Source organism: Crocuta crocuta, unplaced genomic scaffold, assembly GCF_008692635.1.
Source record: "Crocuta crocuta isolate KB4526 unplaced genomic scaffold, BGI_CrCroc_1.0 scaffold339, whole genome shotgun sequence".
NCBI classification, from domain to species: domain Eukaryota; kingdom Metazoa; phylum Chordata; class Mammalia; order Carnivora; family Hyaenidae; genus Crocuta; species Crocuta crocuta.
The window spans coordinates 1,824,358-1,835,305 of record NW_027530357.1 but is presented as its reverse complement, the minus strand read 5'-3'; the positions used below and the strand labels follow the sequence as shown (position 1 = coordinate 1,835,305).

At 50.8% G+C, this 10,948-nt stretch overlaps 1 protein-coding gene and 1 long non-coding RNA gene across 2 annotated transcripts in view; one reads left to right on the top strand and one right to left on the bottom strand.

The window, feature by feature from the left end:
• LOC144233132 (uncharacterized) overlaps positions 1-10,786 on the bottom strand; it is an 11,310-nt gene extending 524 nt beyond the window's left edge. The window contains exons 1-2 of the long non-coding RNA XR_013335599.1: positions 10,664-10,786; positions 169-334 (exon numbers count right to left, since the gene is read on the bottom strand). This is a non-coding gene — a long non-coding RNA (uncharacterized LOC144233132). The remainder of the gene's footprint in view (positions 1-168; positions 335-10,663) is intronic.
• The window catches only part of CABP1 (calcium binding protein 1), a 55,939-nt gene that overhangs the window by 2,725 nt on the left and 42,266 nt on the right, over positions 1-10,948 (top strand). The gene's annotated exons all lie outside the window — the stretch shown is intronic.

The window sequence follows — 10,948 nt, the reverse complement described above, 5'->3', positions numbered from 1 at the left end:
CCGGCAGGGGCTGGCCCCTCACCCGCCGTCTCACCTCGAATCCCTCCCACAGAGCCACTATTCTCCCCACTTTCCAGGTGAGGAAGGGCGCTGAGGCTCGAACTCCCTGGCACAAAGCTCAGGCCCGAGTAGGCTGATCGTGATGGAACCCCGAACTTGTGCGCTTACCTGATTCAGGTTCTTCCTAGAGCAGTGGGGGTGCTTGCTGTTCTTTCTCCTGGGACTTCTCTGAAGAGTAGGTTCCGAATCAGACAAATGAGGGGAAGGTGGGGGTGCTTGGGAAACTTCCTCCAAGTTTTTCTTCTCATTTGAGAGTTCCCACCGTCATTTTGCCCTTTTGGATCAGATACAAGATGGAATATTAGCTTTGGCAAGAACACTAAAACTTACTTGGAAACATAAGTCACAAGTCCCATTTCACAGACTGGAGCATCTGGAACATTCCCTAGGACGTGGGTGAGGCAACTGCTGAAACGCTCTCTTTACACAGGGGATGAGAAGCTACCACTGTGCGCCATGTCCCAGGGGCTTATGGGGTGGGGTCCAGAGTAGCTGCTTTTATTCTGCATCTGGATCATCTGGGCTTGCGTGTCTTAGGCTCTCACTGTGTGTGTGGGGCCATGTAAGCACTTTGGGTTTGACTTCATTTAGTCCTCAGGACAAGCCTGCCAGGGTAGGTCACATTCTTCTCTGCGGTCAGGGAGCAAATGACTTGCCCAAGGTCACGCAGTAATTTCCGCAGACCTTTGTCTTACCCCCGCACCTGTGCTCTTAACCCCTTGTTCTCTACCTCTTTTCGGATTGTCTGCGACCCAGAAGGATGTTCAGAGAAGGTGAACCCAATCTGGGTGTCATTCTGAAGGGACTTTGGCATCTGGGGGTCCCTGCTGAGAACCTGGATGCTGCTGTGGTGGATGGGGCAAAGGAAAATTGTATCTGCTTGGACATTTTGTTAAGCAGCTGCTGCTCATTAGGGGATCCTGCTCCTCTAATCCAATCAACCAATTCCCTGTAAAACCTTTATGGGAACAATCTGGATAAAATTAAACCCTCCATCTGCCTGGCCGGGGGCCTAGGGAACTGCTGCATCCTTCAGACATGGCCCTCTCTGGACCGCAGAGACAGAACACGGCATCTCACTTCCTCCCTCGTCCTCACTGCCTTGTGGACTGTTTCCCCCTCTCCCCTGCCTGCTGCGAGGACTCACTTATCCAAGAATTAATTGAAATTACAAGGGCACCACTGTTTGACCCAGCAATTTCCCCGCCAGGCACTTCTCCCACAGAGATCTTTGCATTTGTGCCCAGTGACAGGTGAATGAGAATGTGTCTCGCGGCGTTGTTTGTGACAGCAAAAGCCTACCTTGGTGCCTGTCAGAAAGGATCCGCTCTCTGTGCATAAGTATTGGACATGTGCCAGAGAAGGTTCTAAACACTCTACATAGATTGACTCATTTAACCCCCACAACTGCCCTTTAAATTAGGACCTTAATTTTATTAATTCATTTTCAGGTGAGGAAACTGAGGCCCAGGGAGAACACGTGGGCTTGCCCGTGCTTCACATAGGTAGTAAGCGGTGGTACCAGACAGTCCATGTTCTAGATCACTCTGCGGTAGAACTTGTGTCTTCCTGTGCATGGAGTATTTCCAAAACGTGATACAAAAGCAACTGATGGTGGTGGCCTCTGGGGGGAGGAATTAAATGTGTGGAGAAGGAGGGGAACTCCCTTTTTACTGGGACCCTTTTGTATGAGACTGTGTTACCATGTGCATATGTTAGTTTCATAATTTAGAGGAGCTTCTGAGCCACAGGCCTTAAAGTGTGTTATTACTAATCCTTACCTCAACCTTGGGAGTGGGTGATATGCCCCTCATTTTGCGGTTGAAGTCACCGCCTGGTCTGGCCAGGCTACATGACTGGGAATGACATGGGGTGGGGGGTGGGGAGTTGGCTCTCAATACAGTGCTCTTTCCCCTAATTTATATTTAGCCCCCTGGGCTTGCAAGGTTCAGAGGGAAGAAAAGGGGTTAAAAGGATGGACTCTGGGGCCAGCTCGCCTGTGTTCAAGTCCTGACTCAGCCAGTCACCATCTGTGTGACCTTGGGCAAATCACTTGCCCTCTCTGAAGCTCAGAGATGTTTTCCTCTCTATGAGGATTAAGTGACTTCCCTCCATGTCGAGTACTTAGAACAGGGCCTGTCTCATCACGAGCGCTCAGGAAATGCTATATTTTTGTATTATTTCCCCGAACATGGTCTTCCTCAATTTCAAGCTCCGAGCAGTCCCTTCTCCCAGCTGGTATGTCCAGCTGTGGCTGCTCCAGTCCTCTCCGCAAAGGGCAAGGCCCAGCCACCCTGTGCTCCAGCCTCTAGCTGAAGTCCTTTGGGATCAGTTCTCCTGGGTTATCCCACTCTGGTGGCTGTGATCAGAAGCGATCACATCGCCAGAGCTGGAAAAAGGGGCAGAGCCGCAGGGCTGGTGTGGCCCAGATCCAGGGTGAGGCTGCGCCGGGCGGCCTCCTAGTTCGGGATGTTCCCAGCGCCTTCCCACCGCTTATGCTTGGAGGGAGAAGGGCCTCAAAATAGCTGTTGCTTCCCCAGCACGGCGCTAGGCCAGGGACAGGAATAGACATCTGGGGGTGGCCGCCTCAGCTTCCCTCAGGGGCCCTGGGGGGGGGGGGCAGGAATAAGCAGAGGCCAGGCTCCTCCCAATGTAGGGAGATTGTACAGCTGTCAGTATACAGTGGTCACCTGTGACAGTCCAGCCCATGGAAAATGTTGCCCCGGCCGGGGCTGGCTGGACAGTAGGTCACCAAGCACGGCCGGACCCTGGCCAGGGCCTGGATTCTTAGACCACTAGGAAGTGCCCTTCAACACTGGCTCCTACAGTTCTCTCTTGGCAGGTGGCGCAACTGAGGCCCAGCGAGAGAGTCATGTGCTTGAAATCACAAAGCTGGGTAGAAGTCCAAGCTGATAGGAGAAGTGGGCCTTGGGGCGGCGTGGAAGGGGGAGAGGACTCAGACTGTCTAGGTTCAGATCCACCCTCCACTACTTACGAACACCGCATGTTCTTGGGCCTCAATCTCCTCACCTGTAGAATGTGCAGAATAATGGTACCCGCCTCCTTTAGTGGGAGCGAGGATTGGATGAGTTAATGATCGAGTGCAGGTCATGCTCCTTATGCACTCATTCCTCAGGCATTGGCTGAACGCCAGCCATGTGCCAGGCACAGTGCCGGGCCTAGATCCTCTAGCTTCACAGCGTGGCAGGAACAGACCCATGGACAATTCAGGGAGCCTCCCTTTTGTCAGTTATTGTGCTAAGCATTGTAACCTATATCATCTCATTGATCTCTCCCCTTGAGGAGCCATGATCATGCTCTGTCTCACAGATGACGGGAGTGCGCTCAGAGAGGTGAAGTCACTTCTTCAGGGTCACACAGCTAGGAGGTAGCAGAGCCAGGATTTGAAACCCGAGCTGCCGGCCTGTGTAAGTCGTTACAAGTAACCACGGCACATCATCATCTCTTTACTGGGGAGACAGGCAAGTGGTTCAGTTGGCGAAGTCGGGAGCTGGGCATGTGGGGGAGGGCTCTGCTCTCCCAGCCTTGACATTGATCACCCCCGCCCCAACACAGTCCCATATGAGCTGTGAGGTGGTCCCCAGCCCACACCACCTAATTCCCACGGGCTTCTCTGGAGACCTACTATGTGCCAGACCTGTGCTAGGCTCTGGGAACACAAAGACGACATCGTTCCTGGCCTGAAACTGCTCACGGTGTGGTGAGAGACAGGTTGCTAAGATGTCAAGAGCAATTCAGAGGCAGCTACCGTGACGAGGGCAAGAAAGGGGACAAAGTACTAGAGGAGGTACCTAACTCAGTCTCAGAGGTCAGGGAAGGCTTCCTGGAGGTGGTGATGTCTGAGCTGAGGCCCAAAGGAGAAACAGAGCCAGGAGAGAAGGTGGCAGGGAAGAGGATTGTAGACAGAGCGACAGCTTGTGGTGGTGCTGAGTCGTAGGAAGTGTGAGTAGTAGGGGCTGGAGGGATGGGTGAGGGGTGCTGGAGCTGCAGAGATGGATGCAGTCAGGTCATTCAGGGCCGAGCTGCCCACACTTAAGGGCTTGGCTGCTATCTGGAAGGCTGAGAGAATGTGATCGGGGGCTAGAAGTTTCTCTCTGGCTTTGGAGGAGGGGGCTGAACTGAAGGTGGGGAGATGGCAAGGAGGCGGCTGCCTGGGGGGAGGAGAGAGACTTGGCCTAGGGGTGCTGGGGAGGGGGTGGAGAGCGACGGGTGGCTCTGTGAAGCTTGCAGAAGTAGAATCGGTTATGTGTGGCTGTGTGATAAATCACCCCAAAACTCTGTGGCTTAAAACAACAACTTTTTAAATGATTCTGCGGGAGTCACAGGGCACTTCTGTGTTGTGTGGTGTTGGCTGGGGCCACTGGGATGCCCCGAGGGCTCCACAGCGGCCTCATCCANCTGGGAGCCCAGCTGTGGCTGCTGGCCGGGGGGCCGCAGTTCACCTCCGTGTGGCCTCTCCATGGGGCTCAGGCTCCTCACAGAGGAGCAGGTGGCTTCCAAGGAGACACTGCCATGGTTTTTAAGGCCTGGGCTCGAAAGTCTCAGAACATTACTTCTGCTTCATCCTAATGGTGAAAGCCTCCCAAGAGGTCCGATTCAAGGGTAGGGGAAACGGCACTCCATCCTCTCCTCCTCCCCCTCCCTCTCCTCCTCCTGGAAGGTTTAGTGGCATTTAATGCATTCACAGTGTTTTGCAACCAACACTCTTTACTTTCAACTTAAAAAAAAAAAAGTTTGCATAGTTTTGAGAGAGAGCGCATGCATGAGAATGAGTGGGGGCAGGGCAGGGAGAGAGAGAGGGAGAGAGGAAGACAGGATCGCAAGCAGGCTCCCCACTGTCAGCACAAAGCTGGATGCAGGGCTTGAACTCATGAACTGTGAGCTTAAGTCAAGAGTNTTTTTTTTTTTAAATTTCTGAGAGAGAGACACTGCGTGAACAGGGGAGGGTCAGAGAGAGAGGAAGACACAGAATCTGAAACAGGCCTCAGGCTCTGAGGTGTCAGCACAGAGCCCGACGCGGGGCTCAAACCCACGAACTGTGAGATCATGACCTGAGCCGAAGTCGGATGCTCAACCGACTGTGCCACCCAGGCGCCCCTAGTTTCAACTCTTTAATCACCTCATAAGGGCCCTCCATACCCATTATGCCATTATTCCCCCTCCTCCTCTCCCTGGTCTCTCTGGCAGCCTGTTTTCTGTCCCTGTGGATTTGCCTATGCTGGGTATTTCTTATAAAAGGGATCTTATAAATGTGACCTTTTGTGTCTAGCTTCTTTCACTTAATGTAATGTCTTCAAGGTTTGTTCAAGTTGCATGCACGGGTGCTTCGTTCCTTTTTATGGCTGAATAATATTCCATTGTATGGATAGACCATAATGTGTTTATTCATTCATCTGTTGATAGACATTTGGGTTGTTTCTACCATATTCTGAATAATGCTGCTATGAACATGAGTAAATAATTATCTGTTTGAGTCTCTGAGGCTTTTTTTAAATTTATATTTTATTTACAAAAACATTTTAAGGTTCTTTTTTAATGTTTGTTTATTTTTGAGAGAGAGAGCATGAGCAGGGAAGGGGCAGAGAGAGAAGGGGATAGAGGATCTGAAGCAGGCTCTGAACTGAAAGCAGAGAACCTGATGTGGGGCTTGAACTCACAAACCGTTAGGTCATGACCTGAGCAAAATCAAGAGTCAGATGCTTAAGTGACTGAGCCACCAGGCACCCCAGCTCCCTGGTGGGTAAATAATACGGTCACTCTATGTTTAACTTTTGGGTGTATAATATGGTCACTCTATGTTTAACTTTTCGAGGAACCACCAAGCTGTTTTCCTCAGGGGCTGAATGTTTTACATTCCCACCAGTGTATATGAGGGTTTCTGTTTCTCTACATCTTGCTGACACCTACTGTTTACTGTTTATTTTTATTTTTATTAAAGCTATCCTCATGTGGGGTGCCTGGGCAGCTTAGCTGGTTAAGTGTCCAACTTTGGCTCAGGTCATGATCTCGTGGTTCACGAGTTCGAGCCCTGTGTCAGGCTCTGTGCTGAGAGCTCAGAACCTGGAGCCTGCTTCGGATTTTGTGTGTCTCTCTCTGCCCCTCCCCACTCATGCTCTCTCTCTCTCAAAAAGAAATAAATATTAAATTAAAAAAAAATAAATCCATCCTAATAGATGTGAGGTAGTATCTCATTATGGTTTTGATTTGCATTTGCTTAATTACCAGTGGTGTTGAACATCTTTTCATGTGCTTTTTGGCCTATTGTGTGTCTTCTTTGTCCATTATTTAGTTGGATTATTTGTCTTTTTGTTGTTGAGTCGCTGAGAGTTTTTTACATATTCGGGATACTAAACCCATATCAGAGATATCTTGTGAACATTTCCTTCCATTCTGTAGACTGTGTTTTCACACTTTATTTATTTTTTACTTTTTATTTTTTAAAAATGTTTGTTTTTGAGAGAGAGGGAGAGCGAGTGGGGAAGGGGCAGAGAGCAAGAGAGACAAAGAATTCGAAGCAGGCTCCAGGCTCTGAGCTGTCAGCACAGAGCCCAGCATGGGACTCGAACCCATGAACTGTGGGATTGTGACCTGAGCTGAAGCCGGATGCTTAACCGACTGAGCCACTCAGGTGCCCGTCTTGTCACTTTAAAAAAAATTATTTTAAGCAGCCTCTATGTCCGATGTGGGGCTTGAACTCACACCCCTGAGATAGAGAATAACATGCTGTACTGATGCAGCCAGCCAGGCACCCCCTTTGACTTTCTTGATAATGTCCTTTGATGCACACAGATGTTTACTTTTCATAAAATCCCATTTATCTATTTTTCTTTAATTGCTTGTGCTTTTGGTGTCAAATCTAAGAATCTACTGCCCGGTCTGAGGTCATGAATATTTACCCTTATCTTTTCTTCCAATTGTTTTGTGGTTTTAGGTCTTAACATTTAGGACATCGATCCAATGAGTTAATTTTTGTCCTTGGATTGAGGCAGGGGTCCACCGTCTTTCTTTTGCATGCAGTTGAGCTCTATCTCGTGACTGCCGGTGAGGATGCCCTTTCAGTGAGGGGAAGGAATTGTTGGGGTCTGTCTTTGGGGAGAGTTTTGGTGATGGGTTGGCTGTGAGGGCTTGGGGACGGAGGGGGGAGGAAAAGGCAGGCAGAATGACATCCACATTTCTGACCCGGGCAGATGGGGAATGCTTGGGGAGGAGCAAGACTCGACTGAACGGAAGAACTCAGTCCTGGACGGGTTGAGTTTGGGCTCCCTTGGCATCCAGGCACCGAGAGCACTGGAAATCACATACGTGATCAATGAAATAGGGAAGGATACTAAAGTTTTCATTCGTTCAACAAATAGTTACGGAACACCTGATACTAGGTAACATTTATGTGGTGCTAATCATGGGCCAGGCACTTAGCCCTTTTTAAAAAATTGAGCTATAATGGTCATAGTAGAAAATGAACAAATCTACAGTGCACAGTTCATTAGATTTTATATATACCACCTCCTAGGTGAAACTGTGCAGAACATTACCAGCCCCCGGAAGCTCCCTCTCAGGCCCATTTTATTTAATTCTCAAAGTGACCTCCTGGGGCATTATTCCCATTTTTTGGATGTGGACACCGAGGCTTACAGAGGTGAAGCCACTTGCCCGAGAGCACATGAGGTGGAACCGAGATTCTAACTCCGGCCTATAGGACTAGGCCAGGCTGAGGAACACTCCACCCTTTCCCTGGTCTTGGACTAGAGGTAGGCCTAGGCCATCCCTGCGGGCAGGAACAAGGCTGTCTAGCCTCTGCTGGGGGACAGAAGGCCCTCATTTGTATGTCTGTGGGAAGCCCAAGGCCAGAAAGGATGTGGATTTAGGAATGGGAGGGAGGAAGGCGGGGGAGTCCTTCCGGTCTCCATTAGTCACGGAGGTGAGGTGGCCGCCTAGGGGAGGTGTGAGAGCAGATAAACAGCTGGCAGGCAGCTCAGCTGGGGCTCTTTCCCCGCAATAGACCCTGGGGGCGCCTGGGTGGCTTAGTCGGTTGGGCGTCCGACTTTCGCTTAGGTCATGATCTCGCGGTTCGTGGGTTCGAGCCCCGCGTCGGGCTCTGTGCTGACTGCCAGCTCAGAGCCTGGAGCCTGTTTCAGAGTCTGTGTCTCCCTCTCTCTCTGGCCCTCCCCTGCACACGCTGTCTCTCTCTCTTTCTCTCTCTCCTAGAAATAAATAAAAATATTAAAAAAAAAAAATAGACCCTGGGGGAGAGCTCAGCTCCGCCTGGACCAAATTGGCCTGAAGCAAGGAGAGGAGGGTGGCACTTTACCACTTTAGACCATGCTTCTCAGCATCCCAGCTGAGAAGATCCTGGGAGCAATCCCTGTGGCCCTTCCCTACCTCCACGTGTCTGCCCTGCACCCCTCGGATCTCCTCGGTCCTCTGCTCCAGCTGAAACTGGCCTCCTTGCTCTTCTTCCAACCGGTTAAGCTCCTAGTAGCCCCAGGGCATTTGCACACAAAGCGTTCTTTGCACTCAGTGCACTCAGTGCTCCATCTGGAACCTTCTGTTTCCTGGACTTTTCCTGGACTTCCTATGGCCGGTGCCTTATTATGTGACTCAAATTTTACCTCTTTAGAGTGCTTTTCTCTGAATGAATTGCCCTACTTAATGCTCTCCCCACCAGCCAGCACAGGGGAGCCAGATGGCCTGGGTTTGAATCTTTGTTCTGCGGCTTCCTGGCTGTGTGGCATCGGGCACATTACGTGCCAGTTTCCTCAGCTGTAAAATCAGGATGCTGATAATAGCGCTTACCTCGTAGGATCGTAGTAAAAATGACATTATTTAACATCTGCTAACCATGCTTGGCCCCTAGTAGATGCTTTATAAGTATTTGCTATTCTTCATAGAGCAGTTGTCCCGTCCTAAAACTGTCCTGGTTAGTGGTGTTCACTAGGTTTTTCCATTTCCCCCAGTTAGAATGTGAGCTCCCAAAAGATGTGGTTTTATCTATGTTGATCACTGTCCCCAGCGCCTAAAACAATGTCTGGCCCACAGTAATAAACGGTTGAGTAATCGAATGGGTGAATAAACCAGGCTTCTAGATTATCCTGCTTGTAGCTCCCCAAACATGCCATGCTTGCCCTCATTTCCTGACTTTTGCTTTTGCTGTTCCCTCTGCCTCGACCCACTCCCCAGAGGAAGCAAAGGGACCATGAAGGAAAGGCTGCCTTGTAGCTGCCCAGGTCTCTCTCTCTCTTTTTTTTTTTTAATTTTTAATGTTTTTTATTTATTTCTGAGAGAGAGAGAGCGTGTGAACAGGAGAGGGTCAGAGAGAGAGGGAGACACAGAATCTGAAGCAGGCTCCAGGCTCTGAGCTGTCAGCACAGAGCCCGACGTGGGGCTCGAACCCACGAACTGTGAGATCATGACCTGAGCCGAAGTCGGACGCTTAACCGACTGAGCCACCCAGGCGCCCCTGCCCAGGTCTCTTTCTTAGCCCCTTCCTCACTGCCTCTTGCACCAGGCACTGGGAGAGAACAGCAAGACAGAACCTAGACTCTCCAGGACTACAATCACCTATTACCACCCCTTTGTCCTGCAACTGGGGAATCAGAGGTCTAGAGAGGGGAAAGGACTCAGCCAAGGTCATACAGTGAGTCGAAGGCCACGTTCTCCCTACTGGGCCCCACTTGTCTCACGCAGAGGCTGTTTCCATTGTCCACGCTGGATCTGCCTCCCTACACGGGGCCTGGAAGAGAGGTGGTGGGTGAGGGGCTGGGCCCTGCCTGTAGACTACCGTCCTCTGAGCTGCTCCCTAGGCAGGGCCAGGGCAGCTGGGTCTAGTGAATGCACATGTTTCTGATTTAGACTGACCTAAATCAGGCTCCTGACACTTATTAACCATGTAGCTTTGGGCTCTCTGAGCCTCAGTTTACCCCCTTGTAAGATGAGGAGATAGAAGCCTACCACCCCCCTCCCAAGGCTGGGAAGATGCCTATTAAAAGTTCTCATCCACTGAAGGGCACCTGGGTCGCTATGTCGGTTAAGTGTCCGACTTTGGCTCAGGTCATGATCTCACGGTTCAGGAGTTTGAGCCCCACATTGGGCTCTGTGCTGACAGCTCAGAGCCAGCTTTGGATCCTCTGTCTCCCTCTCTTTCTGTCCCTCCCGCACTCTTGTGCATGCTCCCTCTCTCTCAAAAATAAATAAACATTTAGAAAAAAAGTTCTCATGCGTTGACCTCTTATTCTCACCTAGCCTATGGGGCAAGGATGAATTTTATCCCTATTTTCCAGGTAAGGAAACAGGCTCAGAGCAGGGAAAAAGTGACTTGCCTGAGATCACACAGCCAGCGAGAAACAGAGCAGGGATTCAAACCCAGGCAGGCTGACTGCAGAGCTCACGTGTTTAGCCATATGCTACAGCGCCGGGCACACAGTAGGCACTCAGTAGAGGGGAACCCTAGAAAGGCTTGCTTTCACGTTGGCACCGTCTTCTAGGATGATAGCTCCTTTGTTAATTTCCCTTCTTGCCAATCCCTGCTTGGGGATGCAGGCCCTCTCAGCAACCTCTCTCAGATGGATTTTAAGATTATCCTTACCTTGATTAGTTCCAGAGCCTCCAGGCAGAAGCGGGAGTTATTTTGGGGCCTTGATGGCTCCCTCTGGCTGCCTCTGACCTCCCACCCCCGGTTGCAGACACCTCTCCAGTCATCTGCAGGGCTCGTTCGCTACCGTTCTGGCTGCTCGCTCTCTGCCCCCTTGCAGCTCTCAGCTCAGATTCCAGCCCCCAATACCTGCTCTCTGCTCCTCCCCTCCCCTGCCCCCCCAGCCATTCCTGCCTCCCTACTCTTTCTCCCGGGTGAAGGATGCCAACCCTTTCCTAA